The sequence below is a fragment of the Coloeus monedula genome, assembly GCF_965178545.1.
Source record: "Coloeus monedula genome assembly, chromosome: 8".
NCBI classification, from domain to species: domain Eukaryota; kingdom Metazoa; phylum Chordata; class Aves; order Passeriformes; family Corvidae; genus Coloeus; species Coloeus monedula.
The window spans coordinates 21,392,172-21,409,670 of NC_138788.1; positions in this window are offsets into that span (position 1 = coordinate 21,392,172).

The window sequence follows — 17,499 nt, forward strand, 5'->3', positions numbered from 1 at the left end:
TTATCTCTTTCCTCTGCTTCTTTTTCTTTCTTCTTTTTCTTTCCCGTTTTCTTTTTTTTCCTATTCCCCCCCCTTTTTCTTAACCTCCTCTTTTCTGCAAATATTCTGGAAAAATCTGAAAATTTCCATTCTTATAAATGCCTTTATATAATTTTTAAAAATCCATTATTTTATTGTTGCTTTTCAAAAGTCCTAGAGTCAACTAAAACCACGAATATAGTCATTTTAGGCAAGAGTAACCACAGAGTCACATTACATAAAAGCCCAGAGTAATAGGTAAGATAAAAAACGAGCAAAAGATAAAAAGGATGTGTGAGGGATGCATGTGTGCTGTGTACCCAGAGCCAGGTAATAGTGCCTGGGCAACAGATCCAGGGAATATCTGCCTGCTGATGAGGCAGATAAATTAAATCTAGTTTAGAGATTTTTTCTCTGGGCTATGGGCAGCTGTATCAATCTCACATTGAAGTGAGATCCAGCAAACGGATTGCTTGTGGTGATGGAAACATTTCATTTGCTGGCACTGTTCTGACATTCATTGTGTAAAGTTGCCAGATGTTGAAAATGTTAAGTTTGCAATGAACAATCATTAACATCACTTAAGATACACGCCACTCACATGACAAGAACATGTGTCTTACAGGTCCAGGCCTAACTGGGGTGTGGAGATTGGGACACACCAAATGCCATCATTTGCTCACTTGCTGGAGTGGGGTTTTACTCAGAGCTTTCCTGGATCTTACAGCCAATAGCTGACTGCAAAACTGAGGTTTTCAGAGCCTAAACCTTTGCTCACTTAGAGGAAAACACTTAGAGGAAAACCTTTGCTTTGAGCTCCTAAACCTTTGCTCACTTAGAGGAAAACACTCAGCAGGAAATTAATCCCTGAAGGAAACACCCACGACCTGCCGTTCCCCCAGCATGGTAGCAGAAATATCAGCTAGTCATTTCTCCTCCTTTGAGTAGCTTTGGTCTTGTGGCTGTAGCTACTCTCCCTCTCTTCTGCTTCAGCACTTTGGTCCTGAATACATGCTTCAGGAGATTATCACCATTCACACCGAAACACAGAGTAAGTAAGTTGGTATTCCTACAGTATCATTCAACATAACGGATCCCCAGCTGCTTATAAAACTTCAACCATCCACAAAGAGCATCAGAGTCATTCAGTTACAAGACATGGAGAAGTACAGTAAAGCCATCGAGTCCTTTTTTCTCACAGTGCAGAGTTGTTTCTGATTGAAAATTTATTGCCATTGTGTTCAATTGGTGCTTAAAAGTTTTTAGAGATTCAGCTTCTATTTCTTCCCCCAGGAGGTCTTTCTATAGTCCATTATGACCTATCATCAGAAATCTTTCTTTCCTAATGTCTCTACTTTTAAATCCTCCCTTCTGGAGCGTAAAAAATCTATTTATGCTAATTTACTACTTTACAATATTCCTCTCTGGAGATGGTTTCTATTTCCTTTTTGACCCACACAACCAAATGATAAATGCCCATGTTGTTTCATTGTCTTACATCATGAGTCCTAAAAATGTTGGTGCTGTTGTATCTCACTTCACAAACAGGCACTGACATTTGCTGATGTATAGGTGTTTTTATACTTTTAAGCATTTGTGTCTTTGCTAGGTCACCAAAATCAGTTTGCATCCTATTTTCAACCTGGCAAAGACCATACAGGTAAGGGATTCACACAGACTGAATTTCATGTCAGCATGTTCAGCCATGATTTTAACAGACCAGACTGGACCACAATTGTGCAAACAGCAAACATTTGACAAAGCATCTGTGTAGGAGCTTGTAATCTCATTTTTAGGAGTTGCTCAAAGTAACTGACCTCAGAAAAATCAGTATATTCATAATTATATGTCTGCAAGAATTGGTTCCTCAGAACTTGCTTCATTCAGTAAAAAACACTGAGATCTAAACAAGGCAGTTTAGAAGAAAATTTGTCAGTTCTGCATTTCTTCTAATCTACAGTGACTGCTCAGATTTTCAGGAAAAATAACTAGCTCAAAATGTGTATGTATTTAAACCCCTGCACCTTCTTCTTGTTTTGTGACATGTACATTAAGCTAAGCCCTAAGAACGTGACATATACATTAAGCTAAGCTCTAGGAACGTCAGCCTCCCACAAGGGAATAAAGTAGGTGTTTAAACTTGGCATAGTCACCCCCTTCACACATGCATACAATCAATTCCCCAGCATTTGTAGCACAGTTTACTACAACTTTTTTTGGTGTGTGTTAATTTAACGTGTACACAAAGCTCTGACAGTGTATCCCAGGTGGAGGGACTGATCCTTGGCCCCGCTCCCACGTCACAGAGCAAACACAGCACAGAGGTGTCAACATCTGTTAGAGCTTCACAGCTGGATATTCCCCATGCGCAATGAAGTACCCAACTCCAGTCTCCCTGGTGCTCTCATCTTGCCCTGGTGCAACTCCCTCAGTGCTGTTCAGGGGCCAGTCTGGTGTGGGACCTGAGCTTGGTGTGTTACAGAGCAGGGAGACTTCACTGACAGAGCACAGCCATCTGACAGTCACTGTGGCATTTACAGATGCAAAGGATGCAGAGGAAGATGCACGAAAGCAGTACAGAGGCCACATTATTTCAGATCAAAGGTCTGTGTAGCTCAGAATCCCCTCTCCAGCCATGCTCAAGAGCAGATGCTCAAGGGTGGAGGGCAAGCATGGCTGAAGCTCCCTGCAGCAAGCCCTCCCGGCACATGGCCCAGAGTCTGGGCTCAACTCCAAGAAGGATGTGAAGCTCCTAACATCCCACTGGTTTCAGCAGTTTCAAGCAGGTCTCGCATAATTTGATTTTAGCAGGGAATCAGAAACTTCAGTAGAAAGAACGAACTGTGGGTATAGACTTAAGTTTTTGAAAACTTTTGCACTGTTCTCCCTGATAAAACAAAATCCAGCTTCCTTCCCCACCCCACCCTGATTATAAAGAGCCTTTTTTAGCTCCTGCAATATCTGAAAAACAGCAGTTGGAATTTATAGAACAGTAAATGTCTGCCCTGAAGATAAAGTCAAGAACACCTGGAAATAAGAACAATATTGTACCTTCCTTGTCCAGCAGGAGCTCATGGCAATATCCCAGTGCAATAAAGTACTTATCAATAACCTCATTGGAAAAGCCCAGGTGGTAGGGCTGCTAAGGCAGCAGACACCACAAAGTCAGGGAATTCAGAGTAAAGAGAGACTTTAGGCTTGAAAGATCAGTCTGAGAACATAAAATCTGTGAGGTTTCAGTGGTGTTTCTCCCTATGTCCAGTTAGCAAATTACAGCCAACTGGTTTTCTTGTGAAGAAGAACAAAATTTATTTCTGTAGTGTGCCTATCTAAGGATATAAATCCTGGTTTTCTGCAATCCATTTTCCCAGAATAACACCACAGCAAGCATCTCCTTCTCTTGTAACTGAGGAAATGAGGAGAAGGAATGCGCCTGGACCAAGCCATTCTGCACAAGAGGCCAGTATCTGATGTGCTGGCTCATAAATGACACAGGAAGATTTTCTCTGGATTTACAGCCTCATCAGTTCCGTGGGGGCTGTAGTTTTCCCTTTTACATTTCTTGGAGGTGTTGCATGCACTCTCAAACAGGAGATCTGCTGTGGAAACAAAAGCTTTTCAGATCTCCCTCAGAAGGTAGCCTTTTCCTCCCAAGCAAACACCCTGACCAGGTGGACTGCCTGCAGCTGGGATGCAGGAGTGAGAGTAAGTTGTTTAAAGGTCATAAAAACCCTTGGGCTTAGCTTTTATTCGTGGAAGAAAAACCCAGGTGGCAGATGCTTCTCTGCACTCCTCCTAACACGTACCATGAGAGTGAACCTGCCTGAGGGGTGGCTACAATGCAGGTGAAGAAGAAATCAGCTGGGTTGGCTGTATCAAATGTATCTCTATGCTGTGGAGATCTTTGTGAGGATGCCTTAGTACCTCACAGACTTTATGAAAGGGGGCCCAGTTCCCTGGATGGAGACGTATGTTCATTGTAGGTCTGTGGGGTACCTGCTGACCTCCAGCTGCCATCTCAGGAATACTTGTGTCTACAAGCTTCTTATCATCTGACAGGCATGCTGTACACATGAGCTGTTCCAAACAGCACTAGAAGCCTATATCTGGGCATCCAAATCCCACACAGAGGATTCTCTCCTGGTGTTTTATTCCCATTTTAAGGATAGAAGAACCATGGCAGAGTGTTATTCTGAACAGTGGCTGCAAGAGTGTCCTTTCATTTGGGGTGAAGCAGTGTCTGGAAGGCCAAATCTTGCTTGCAGCAGATGAGTGCTGCCAGGTCCAGCTGGCTGGTGTGAGTATTCAGGCCTCTGGAAAACAGCTGCTCAAGGAGACTATGGCACTAAGAGCTATTTATGGAATTTGGGATTACTCAGAAGTCTGTAATAAAGGCAAGGCTAAGCCCAGGCTCACAAGGGGTGCAGATTACTGCCGTAGCTGCAGTGATCCTCGGCTACAATGGCTCCTTGTGAAAGCTGAGAGACTTTCTGAAGTTGCCAGAGATAACTAATATTCCCTGTCTTCCATTTACCTGCTCCAAGCCATGGAACCAACCCCAAGTCCCTCATGGGACACAGGACAAGCATCCATACAGCTCAGCTCTTGCACACTGCAGTGAATTGCCCTGGCATGCCGGTGCTGCCTGTAACCCCCATGAACACACACCGCTGAATGTGAGCTCAGCCAGCACCACTTACTGCTCTGTGCCTTCAGCTCGGCCCAAGCCCAGCCTGACCCAGTTCCACACGTGGGGCAAAGGGGCAAGGGATGCTGCAGTGACCTCTGCAGCTTACAGCCAATGGCCCTGGGAGAGTGTCGGGTGTATCTGTGGGGAAGTGTCGAGTTCCTGCCATGGACGTGCGAGGCAGTGGCAACAGAAACAAAAGTGACTGAAGCACATGGCACAGCATCTCCTGTCCTGACTGACACAATGGCAGTTGCACCAGAGCACTGATTGAGAGAATGAGGAATGAAGGGGCTGATCTGTAGTGCCCCTGCCTTGCCGCCTGGGTCCTTGGGGGAAAGTTGCTGGGAAGAGATCAGCACTAAAAAGCAGCAAGCGCAGTTCCAGGCATGGAGAGTTCAAGGCTATCAGATCCTTGGTGGCCTGGGACTGCTGCTTATAGAAGGGTCAATACAGAAAGGATTAACTCACTGGCAAAGGGCCTGGTGAGCGTGGGGCTTCCTTCCAAAACCTCCCAGCCTGAAGGGCTTTATTCAGCTCTAACTCCAGATGCTACTAAACAAGAGGAATAGGAATTTCCCAAACATTTACTCTGCTAGGGCTGTGAGGCTGGAATAGAGAGGGGGAGGATCTTGCTCATCAGGGAAAACATCCCACATCACCAAGGTAGAACACTGCTGGGAGGCAGCAGCACAGATGAGCAAGAGCTACCTGGTCCTTGCCCTAGGACCTGACTCAGAGAAGTCAGCTTCCTTAATTTCCACTGTCTGCAAGCCCAGAGGTTGCTTATGGCATGTTCAGCAGCTGGCCCGTCTGTCTAATCTCTCCCTTTTTTTATCTCTGCCACCCTCTCATCCTTCCCTTTGCTCACCTCACACATTTACTCTTAGTTCATTTCCACTTTTTTAATTCTTGCTCCTCCAGCTCCCTACTTCTCCCTTCCTTTTCCCTTCATTTTCTCTCCTTGTTATCCTGCTCTGCCTCTGCTCTGCCTCTCCTTTTTCTCATCCCACTCCTCCCATATGCTCCACTTCCCTGGAAGCACCTGCTAGAACTGGGTTCCACACAGCCATTAGAGATGTGTAAGCCCTAGGAATGTTCTTGAGCATGTGGAACCTGCACCTTTATGAGATACTGCCCAAGACACGCCATCTTCAGGAAGGATGGCTTAGAAATATCTGCTGTCTGTGTCCTTTGCTCTGTGGGATGTATCAGACAGTTCTTTCAGCCTCCCTGTGTGGCCAATACTAGGTCCTCTCTCTCATTTTCATAGAAAACATTTAATTTCTAAAAGCTACAAAACTGTGTAGGTTAAAAAGTACATCAAGGTTTGTGGACTCCAAGGTTGTACAATACAAGGAAAGATCTTCTGGTCTGAGTCCAGATCCCATAATCACACAAATAACCCTCTTATTCCACAGCTCTTTAATCCAGTCTGCTGACAGACTCTTTCAAAGCCAGCTTGAAACATTAAGGACTTTCTCTTAATTGTGCCTCAATTTATTCTTCATCCATCTATGAATAACTTGTTCTTGCATGGTACAGTCTATGGTGTGATGAATCTCTTCTCCCTCACTTACAGACAAAACTTTTAGCTAGTCTTTTTGGGAGTTTTTCCTGATTTGGTAAGGACAGACCTTTTGGCGTTTACAAGTCCAGTGCAGTTAGCACAGAAGTCACAAGCAGGACTATCAGCTACAGCCCCATCATGTAATCTTCAGTGTCACCCTTCATCTACTTCCACTTGAACGGGGTTATCTAGCTGGTGCCATCTAACTCGGGAAGGTTACACTTCATTTAGATGTATTGAGTAAATTCTCAGCTCCACTGATACTCCATCTTCTAACAGCAGGGGTAAAAGGGCAGGCGATTGTTTATGTTGGTTTCAGGCTCAATCATAATGTAGGGTTTTGTCTGAGTGGAAGTGCAGAATTGGAGCAGCTGGCAAAATTCAGGAAAACTATAGGATTCCCTTCAGATCAAAGGCAGTCACTTTCTTCTTTATTCCCACAACTGATCTCAAGGAACTCTCTTGTGCGCTTCAAAAAAAAGAAAAAGTCATCATTTCCTCCTCCATCTCTTTTTTCATTGAATCTGATTGAAAATTTCTCATCAAAGCTTTTCCAGTAGATATTTGAGCTCTTGGTGAAGAGAAAAAAGTTTCAGTGCCCTTGGAAACATTCAATTTTTCAAAAAGTAAACAAACAAAATCATTTTTAGATAAGAACAGCAGAGTCAGGGGAGAAGAGCAGGAGGATACTGATTCTCAGTGGAAAGGCAGTATGTTTTGTGTCAAAATGGAATATATTTCAACAAGCAGTATAAGCTCATCAAAAGTTCCTTAAATTCAACTTCTGAAAATCTCCAGTGTCAAGCCAAGAAATTGTTGAAAAGTAACAGTCTTTATCTGCTTGCCAGTCGTGTCGACTCCATTGCTTTGAGCCCTAAGAAAGGCTTCTGAGTGGACTGGTGTCTGAAGTTGAGATACATGCTTGTATTTACGTTCCAAAACTAAAATTTTGTTTCAAGGAATCTCAGTTTGACCCCACTTCTTAACATGGTGTGGGTTTTGGGAAGCTGTCAAATGGCCATTTGTGCACTACTTGTCAGAGTGGGTTAGGAGAAAGTCCCTTTCTCTTCAAAAAAGCTCCCAATCCAAGGATAAACCGTCATTTTCTAAAGCATGGCAAACACCAGAATATTGCACTTAGAATCAGTCTGTGCAGTGGACAGGATGCTTCTTCAAACACCTGGAAATTACCTGGCTTCTGGACAATCTGTTTTTTCAGAAGTAAGGGGTCTTGAGCCCTTATAAACAGACACAGAAGTGTCACTGGAGCAGCAGCAAGAGTGATCTCCAGCCGAGCAGATCCACCAGCAGGAAGACACCAAATATACCTGGGCAATCCTGGCATCCAGCAGCAGGCAGTACTCATGGCTGGACTCCCAGTACTGGAGATATGGATACATTCATGCTGCAGGCTGGAGGAGCATAGAAATATCAAAATCTGTGAAGTTTTATAAAAGCCACCCAGAGGATATGAAGGCCTCCAAATCCCAGTGACTTGAGTAAGAACTAGTTCAGCTTCCCACTCTGGACTAAGACTGGTACAAGTTTTGAAGAGGGGAATAACCTGGGTGAAGTCTGTATGGAAATGTAATGCAGATCTGTTGCCAGGGCAGACAGCACTCTTGGAGGAGTTTAATTTTGGTGTCAGGCTGCCCTCCTTTGCAAAAGCCAGTGATGAATTTTGCACCACTGAGTTATGCTGTCCTGTGTGACTGTAGCTCTGTTTATTTTGAAAACTTGCTGTGCTGGAGGGAATTTACGAGCCAGCAATATTTCTACTTTATAGCACTTCCTTCATCCACATTCCTTCGTCTGGTCATTTACACGGGCTGGGCCCACGAGGAGAGGTCAGGGGGGCACTCAAGTGGTATCAAGAGGCTCAGAATGGAAACATGTTTTCTCACGCAAAAATAAATAAGGGAGAAATGTTTCCATTGCAGAAGAGGAGCAGAGGCTGGGATCCCAGCAGAGACCTACCAGGGAACAGCAGGCTGCCCAGCCAGGGCAATTAACAGCATTTCACAACAGGTAAACACTGTACATAGCATGTCTATTCTAGTGACACCCCCTTTGGCTTTGGCACACTTAAGTCTGGTTGCTTAAACCAGTCAGCAGCTGAAATGCAAAATACAGATGTAGTTATATCTGAATGAACAACGAAGGAGCTGTCTGAGGAGCAGGCACGTGTCTCCCCTGTGCTGCACCTGAACACAAAGCAACTGCTCCCCTTGGATCACAGCTGAGGATTTTACATTTGAAGAGGCAATAGGCAAAAACCCCCAACTCTCCACACTAATTTTCTATATATACATTTATACACTCTCACTCTACTGAGAAGTGGTAGATGATCCATCCCTGGATGGAAACATTCAGGGTCAGGTTGGATGGGATTCTGAGCAACCTGATCTAATTGAAGGTGTCGCTGCTTATTTCAGGGAGTTTGGACTAGGACCTTTAAAGGTCCCTTTCAAACCAAATTATTCTAACATCTTATGATGCCCCTTCCCTGCCCTTCTCAGGAGTTGATTGAGATCCCAGCTTGGAATGCTCTTCACCTAAAGTTGCCTGAAATCTGTATCTCATAAAATTTCTTCATCTAAGTCTGCAGCAAAATGAAAAAGACATCTGTGGATTTTAAGTATATAATCCCCCAGCCAATCCCACCAAAAACTCAAACCACCACCCAAGCCTGAAAAATCTACAAGATCAGCACCTGGTATTATTAAAGTACCGGGAGCACCCAAAACAGCAGTGTGACCATCACCAAAGCCAAAGGGTAGCTCTGGTTAGGCTCCAGTGTCCAGCTGGGTCAGCTAGGTGCCACATGGTGGTGTGAACCTATGGGAAGCTCTGTCACTGTGTCCCTTACCCTGCAGAAAGCACTGAGCCCAGCTGATGTGATCTGGCTGTGTACACCTGCACTGTATATCTGACATTCCATACAGAGGACTTCCCTCCTACATGTGCAGGCAGACCACCACCTGCAGTGGAAGGTCTTGGCTACTTTAATACTTTTCACATACTTGTTATGAGTCCTGTTGGTCTCACTCCTGCCTTCCCACCCCAAGATGTCTGTATTTCTGCTTTAGATTAAACAAGCAATTCCCACACAGGCAGTTTGTTAAATGTCCTTGCAATGACAGACAATACCTTAGAAAGGCACAAAGTGCTGATTTATCTGAGGTTACTGGCTACAGCACGTGGTTTAAATCAGATCCCGGTCCATGACAGTGATATAAGGGAGAACTCTACTTAATGGCAGTGAAGGGAGCACATCTCCCTCCCTTAATCACACACAGATTTCCAGTTGGATAGAGGCAGGGCTGCCTATTTGTCCTTCATTATGCAAACCATAAACACACACTCATATACCCAGAGCTTGTTCACTCTCATCATCTATCAAGAATTCCAGATTCCTCCTGTGTTATCCAAAGATCTTCTTTATTATAACATCCTTTCCTAAAAATTTATACAAACTAACTTCTGTTCTCATCCTATTCTCATCTTTTCCCAGTTGAACTGAAAAGATCAGGTTCCCAAAGAAGCTTGTTTTGAGGCTCCATGTAGATGTTCTTATCTGGGTGAGAACTGAAGTGACATTTGCAGAGATTCTAACATTCGGCAGCCTTGATTCTGTGACATTCTCTTCTATTTTAGTGTCAAACAGCTCATCCAATGCTGTTGATCAGCTCCAGTGCAAAGCCAACCAGATCAGCCTATGCCATCCCTGAGCAGCAGCTTGGTGTTGCAGTTCAATCATGGTGAGTGCTCATCTAGCTCTGTTTCACAGCTGGATAACTGTGAGAGAATCTCTTCTCGCTGAAAGAGGTTCAGCAACAAATGATTGAACAGTGTTACCTTAAACTGACAGGGCCTTTTTACAGTTATGTCAAAACCTAAATCAGATGGGACATTTCCAAAGGTACAAGCAGAATTAAGTGCCTGTTTCTCAGTGGCTCTCATGGTGAGTTGGACACACACAGATACTTGTGGCTTTGAAGAGAGGATCCAAATACTGGACATTCGGCTCCTGCCTTAAATATATCCTTGCAAAGTTTTTTTTGGCAAAGACAATTCTACCAGAAAGATTCAGGGAAAGCTTTTAAATTCCATTTGCCATCGGATGTAACTCAGACATGACATTTGTAATGTCATCAGAGCAGAACTGCTGACATGAACAAGAGTGTTGGCAGTGACTTCCATGGGACAAGGATTGGGTCCAGTTTTCATATTTCCTAGGCATTTTTTGCTAAGCATTATTTTGCATAAAGAAGCATTTGTTTAGACTCCAGATGTTCAAGTAACCTCCTGTCATATTTTGTCTGCATCCCAGTGCTCCCATCTGTGATCTGAAGTGTTACGAGGTAAAAGTGGAAGGATTTATTTTGATCTCACTTCCATCTGTTTTACACTCCACTGACTCCCTTCTTGATTTGTACCAGTGTTTGAGAGCAGGGCTAAAGTGCAGCGGGTGCAATTCTGCACTGCACAGTGTAAACCCAGAAAATGGGACATTCACTCTGAACTGACCTCTGGCAATTATTTGCAGAGTTATTTGGGATAAACAGTTGTGATCCAGGAAATCAGCAAACTCTGTGCAGGCACTTGTTCAGGGAGAACATCTGCTATGGAACACTTCAATTGTTACCAGTGCTTAACAGATGGGCACTGCTGAGGCTAATGATTGTGAAATATGAAATTTACGATGTTTCTGAGCAACCCACAGCAATGTTACTACAGCATGTCCAGTGCTGACGTCTCTTTACCTAGTCACAGAGTGTTCTGAAGGCAGCCCTGACCTAGAAGCTCTGGGGCTTACACATCAGTGCTAGCCTTGGTTAGAGGAAGAGGAAATTTATGAACACTTCCCTTAATGGCTGTGATTATATTCAAACGGACAACCTGATTTGGGCCAGAATGGTCCATGGTCATGGATGGCAAAGGCTTCTCATGAGTGTCAAAATAGCTGTGTATGCTGGGGGGTTGGAGATCTTTCCCCTCCAATTCCTAAAACACGTGCTTCTGTTCCAGGGCTTGCCTGCACTGTTCTCCATGACTGGTCGGACAGGGGATGTCTGAGGGCAGAGAACCATTCTCACTACTTTAGAACCAGACAAAAATTAGTGTCGGGGAGGTCTGTGTAGGCACTTAAGATCAATTTAGAGTTTGTGTCAGCTTACATAGTTCAGGCATTTGTCTAAGGCTGATGAGAGAGTGAAGATGCATCTGCAGGCAGTTAAAGACTCATGGTTCCAGTATTTAATTCTGTAAATACTTTGTGTTGCAGAATCCCAGCTGGAGACAGCAGGATCACCAGCATAGGAAACACAGAGACTTGAATTCCAAATGGGTAAAAGGTATCCTACAACCATACAGAGAAAAGGGAAACAAAACTGAAAACCCCACTGTCCAAGAAGTTCAGAATTACAAAACCTTCTGCTTTTGTCTTCACTCTGTCTCAGCAGAAACTGGCAACAGATCCAAGGCAGTGGGGGGTGGTTTTTATCTCTTTATGCTGCAAGAAAAAATTCTCAGAGCACTTTGTCGGAAAGAAATCATTAACACAGGAAACATGAATTAACAGAGACTGCAATAATCTTTGTTACCAACGAGATGGACTGGGTTTGCCTCCCAGCTGCATCACTGGAAATCCACCAAGGGAAGCATTTTGGACAAAAAGATTCTCCAGAGCCTGGAGCACAAACTGTGTCACAAAGATTACAGGAAATGTTCTGCAATGTAGGGCTAACAGATTTTACAGGAGACCTGAAAATTTTCATGCCTGGTCCAGAACAGAATCCCCTGATGCTCAGCTATCCTGTTCCTCCTCAGGCCTGGCTGCTGAACCAATCCTAACACAGCCAGCAGCCCAAGGTGATATCACTTGCTAACTATGAAGTTTGGGATTGAAATGCCTCGTCCTTTCTCATTTTGCTTGCCAGCACTATCCCTCAGCTCTAGTCAGGGCCTCTTATTAGCCTGAGAACTGAATTTAACCAGAATAGTAACAGTTTGCATGCTCATCTGACACTAAAAGAGAAGAATTGGTGGACAGATTATTGGCATGTGGAATTATCTCTTTTCAGATTTTCTGTAATAACGCGGCTATTAAACTAAAGATCATTAATAATGCGCCATTTAGCTTGTTTTTGAAGGGTGGAGGAAGGACTGAGAAGATATGGATGAAGAGACTGAGGAGAAGAAGCTGGAACTTCTCCTGGCAGCAGGCAGGGAGACAAAGCCCAGCTGTGCCTGTAGCACACTTTGATGTATTCGTAAGGCGTTGGGACAGCACAGTCATTTCCAAATGTATTCACTCACAGTGGTAGTCCAGCCAGCTGGCCTGTCTGTGTTCCAAGCTGGGAAAGATCCATGGTCAGCAAAAGATGATGATACTGGAACTGGGGCTGTGAAGAAGCCTGACTGCCTGTCTCTGCTACAGCTAGTGTCTCCTGGTGGAAATGTGAGTGTTCACTTTTAAATTTTGATTTATGACAACAGAACCTGGTATGGGTTTCAGGGATGCAATATTCTGCTGATATTTTTTTTTCCCCCTTGCACTAAAAGAGGGGATTATGAAAGCTGAGATGCTTTGGGCTCACTTAAGCAGAAAATGCCAGTCTTCAGATTTCTCTTTTTCTCTCTTTTTGGGCTCTTTTTTGTTATCACAATAAAGATACCTCCTCACCTCTGAACTGAAACTGCATATCAAAGGGAAGAGATGTTCAATAATAACAAACACAAGACAGAGTTCAATCTTCCTCCCTCCCACTGAGTGAGGAATTAATTCTGGGAAAGCACCTCACAAACCCTTCCAAATCTTCCAAACTCCTCCAAGTCTGCAATATTGGACTTAAAAAATGCTGAAAAAAATGACAGCTGTGCGGAGCCTGTGTTCTCCACACTATTACTACATCACAAGCCGTTTAGTTCACACCATTTCTCTGCTGCCTGACAGCACACATCAGCTGAAGCAGGACTGGCAGTGACCCCAGCTGTCCTTAGCAATGAAGGAGAGATATTTGTCTAACTAGGGACCCAATATGTTGCCGCCCTGTCAAGGTGCTCACTTCTTTAGCTCTGGATTTCTCTGGTTAATTGGTTGTATTTGTTGTCTCTCTTACACAATGTTGTGCCAAGGAACAGAAGGATTTGTAAAATGATTTGACACTGTTTAGCCCTGGGACAGATAAAGGTGCTGGCTCTCACCTGAGATGCAACAATCTCTACCACATTCACAATCTTCACATCTTCCCTCACATTCTCTCTGAACTGTCCTGATGCAATTGAAAGCTATGTATGAAATAAGCTATAATTTTATAACTCTTTATGACAAAATGTTCTTTGATTTTGATCAAGATGTATCAGCCCCAGGCAGACATGGCCTCCAGCTATGCCAGGGAGGTTTAGGTTGGATATTAAAGACAATTTCTTCACTAAAGGAGTTGTCAAGCACTAGAACAGGCTGCCCAGGGAAGAAGTGGCTACACATCTTTAGATGTGGTAAGGACTTGGTAAGGATCAGTCACACCATCCTGGTGCTCAGCTGCAGCTTTTCTTATCATGCCCATTATACAACCGAAACCCCAAATTCAGTCAGTAATCTCACACCCAGCTAGAAGAGACCACCAGGGAGATTTGGTAATTATCTGCTAAAGCCTGAAGTTCTCAGCAGGTGCTGTCTGCTCTGCAAGCCTTGTCATGTACAAAAAAGGCCACTTTGCTCACCCTCAGCTTTGATTCTCTTCCTATGCTGCAGTGCTCTTCTCAGGTGCTGCAGCTGGTGTCACTGCAGGTTGTAGGGGGAAAGCCTTGCAGTGGGAATGGATGCTGATTTTTAAAAAATCTGTTATACAAAAGATTCCCCTAGAAAGAAAGTTTTGCCTTTGGCTCAAGATCCCCTGTGCCCAGATAAGTCATGTCAGCAGACAGAATATGCCCTGAAATAGAAATAATGGCATAGTGACAGGGCCTTCATCTAGCAGTCAGGATTGATGCTGCCAGAGTGGCAGGCTCTTCCCTGCAGCCTGAGAACATGGCCCATCCCATGGGAAACTGCAGACCTGTAACCCTGATGTGTGAGTGCCCAGCCTCACGAATGGGTTGTGATGGGCTGACACAGCTCCACAGCTCCTCTCCTGACTGCTGCCCTTCTGTGCCTCACTATTCGTATTTATCCTGAGGCATATGTTTGGGCTGAGTGGGAGAACATGGGCTTATCTTTACAGTTGTTTTTTCTTTTTAATAATCAGTAATTACAGTTCCTATTCCTCCTGTAGGCCAAATTCAAACACTGATGTACAAGATAGTGTAAGATTGACTTCTTATGATTTTCTTACCAGCTACCTACAGCCCCAGGCAAATATGGAAACTACTCATTATATATATAGGGTAAAGCAAAGCATCATTTCAGATAGAAAACCTGTCTCTGACAGGTATCTTTTGCATGCTTCACTTATTTTTTATTTTTACTCTTCTCTCACACTCAGGTGATAAATTACACCAAGCTATGAATGATACCACTCTTACCCTTAACTTCATAGATAATTCAGGTCAAATTCAGAGGTAATACAAAGGAATCAAGGTGAAAGTAATAATGGAAGAGTCCAGAGGGACCCTCTCCCATGTCATACACAATCAGGAGTCAGAAGGAAGGTGTGACACACACAAATCTGAACTGCCTCTGAGACTTTCCTTTACCAGTGCAAATCTTCTCAATAAACAAAGCATGACAATGCCTTTTTATGCAAAGGCTTTGTGATAGTTATAGCGCTGCCATAAACCATTGATGAAATTACTCTGAGTGGAACAATCGTTTGGTTTGCTACCTTCAGTCCCATAAAGACAAAAAACCCTGACAATAAGGCATCATCATATAGGAGAAAAGAGGTAAGACAGCCCTCTCCTCATGACAAAGAGCATGGCTGTAGCATTGCTGATTCTGCACTGTTTGCATTGAATTCACCCCAGAGACTTCCCAAAGGTCCTGCTAAAGCCTGCACCCACAAACAGAGTAGGCAGTTCCTAACTGTGCAGTACTGACAAGATTTAGCCAATTTTAATTTCTGCAGCTCTTTCTCATGACACCCCAAAGAATCCCTGCTGCTTAAGGTCAGTCAAATAATGCTCTTTTTTGAGGGGGTGGGGCTGCATAGGTTTGTGAGCAGTAATACTGTTTATAGCTCTGTAGGTAAGAGAGGGTTAAACAAGTTTTATGTTCAGAGCATCTAAAAGGGTCAAGAGGTCATTTCCTTCACGTGTAACCATTTGACCAGGTGCAACTGTGGAATTTTCCCTTCCTCAAAAGCCTCAAGGTATAGATTACTTCCCAGAGGTGCGTAATTAATTTAATGGCCCAATCCTCTTTGGATATGGCAAAACTTAAAAATATTGAGCACACAGTGGCTGGAGAGACTGCACAGATTTGTTTGACAAATACCACCATCAACCCTATCCTCACTTTTACATGAATCATCATTTAGGATTAGGGAGGAAACGGAAATGGAAAAGTCTCTCTCTGAATCCCAGCGAAGTGAGTTCAGCACTTATTTCCATGAGTTATTTCTGCATTACCCTTTTAAAACCACTGCTCTTTCCCTTGCCACTTCAATGATCCAGTGACCCAGAGTATATGACAAGTGCCCCAGCTTTCAGAGTCCTTGATCTTTTCTTCAGACTCCTACCAGAAGCAACCAACATCTTTAAAGTATGCTAGTGAAGCCTATTGCTTACAAATAACTGAGGAAAAACAAACAAACAAACTATATAATAGATATTATCTTTTTTTCCTTGTTCCTTATTGTGGATACATTAGACATGAAATATTTTTTGACTTAGAGTTGTTTCTCCAATTTGTTTCTGTGTGAGGAATATCTTATGCACCTCGCTGGAGCCAAAGGGAACATTCCTCTTTCCTTTAAGATGACTGGCATGGTAGACCAGAAATATGAATTTTGGACAAGAATTTCAAGACCAGGCAAACAGAGCACACCAGCCCAGAGGTTTAAAGACTCCTCTAGACACTGTAAGGCCTAATACACACTTTTGCAAGTGCTACAGTCCCAGATCCTGAGCAGTACTTAGGTAATGTGGACAGTCAACACTTCCTAAACTCCACTGAAAACAAAATAGAGTCAAAGTCACTTGACTTAGAGTCTCTCTTGGCCCTGTCAGTCTCTCTCTGAAATTAGGGTGGACTTAAGTTTTGGCATACGGTTTTATTTTGTGTTTGGTTTTGTTTGCTTTTTATTAGTAGAGGTTTAACTCAACACCTGAGAAACCCTGCATGAAACAAAGGTCTTCATTAAAATTTTAACACCCTTGCTGCTTCAGTTTAGAGTCAGGAGAGCTCCCACTATGCGTGTAATTGTTTTTCCATAGTAAAACACTCTTTGCTGAAGGATAATTGATATGAGGCTTAAAATTCTAGCACCAAAACACCCCAAAAAGTTAATAACTTCTCTAAGTATTTGTATGGGCCTCTGATTCCATCCTCTGGAGTCCCATCATGTTCTTCAAGGGTGGGCTAGTAAATTGTCTTCTTGGCTGTTTCACTGGCCAAGTTCACCCACACACATCTCATATTCCAAGGAGTCGGATCCCATAGGTCTGTGTAATGTAACCAGTTTCTTTCCTGCAAATGTGCAGTGAGAATGTGATACCATTTTACTTCTGATGTTAGATCACCAGCACAGACAGCTTACTGGCCTCTGAACTGATGGGGAAGAGCTATCAGGCACTCAGTCCAGAGGCAGAGAATATTAACATGTAAATGTGCGTCTGCATACACAGACCAGACTGTGGTTGTCTCAGTCAAAAGCTGAAAAAAATGCCAAGACATAAAATGACTATTTACCAGTATCACCAGCTGAAACTGTCCATAAATGCAGAATTTTGCTTGTTATTAGGAATTTCTTTCCTGATTAGTCCGTTCCTCGAACCCGCTAAAAATATGAGGGCACTTCTACCCATCAGTTCACCAGCCAATGTCTTCATCCTATTCACAAATTAGCTGCTGAGGGAACACCTCAGCCTCCATCCTACGGATCCCCTGCGCTTGCTTGCTGAGGGAAAAGCTGGTGCACTGCAAAAAACATGCTCAGATTCTTCCAGCTTCCCTCATCCTCTACCATGTGAGCTGTATTACTGTCCCCTCAGCTGGTCACAAGAACACAGCCACTTTCTAGCCCAGAAAGTCCAACCAGACCCACCTGTCTACTGTGTT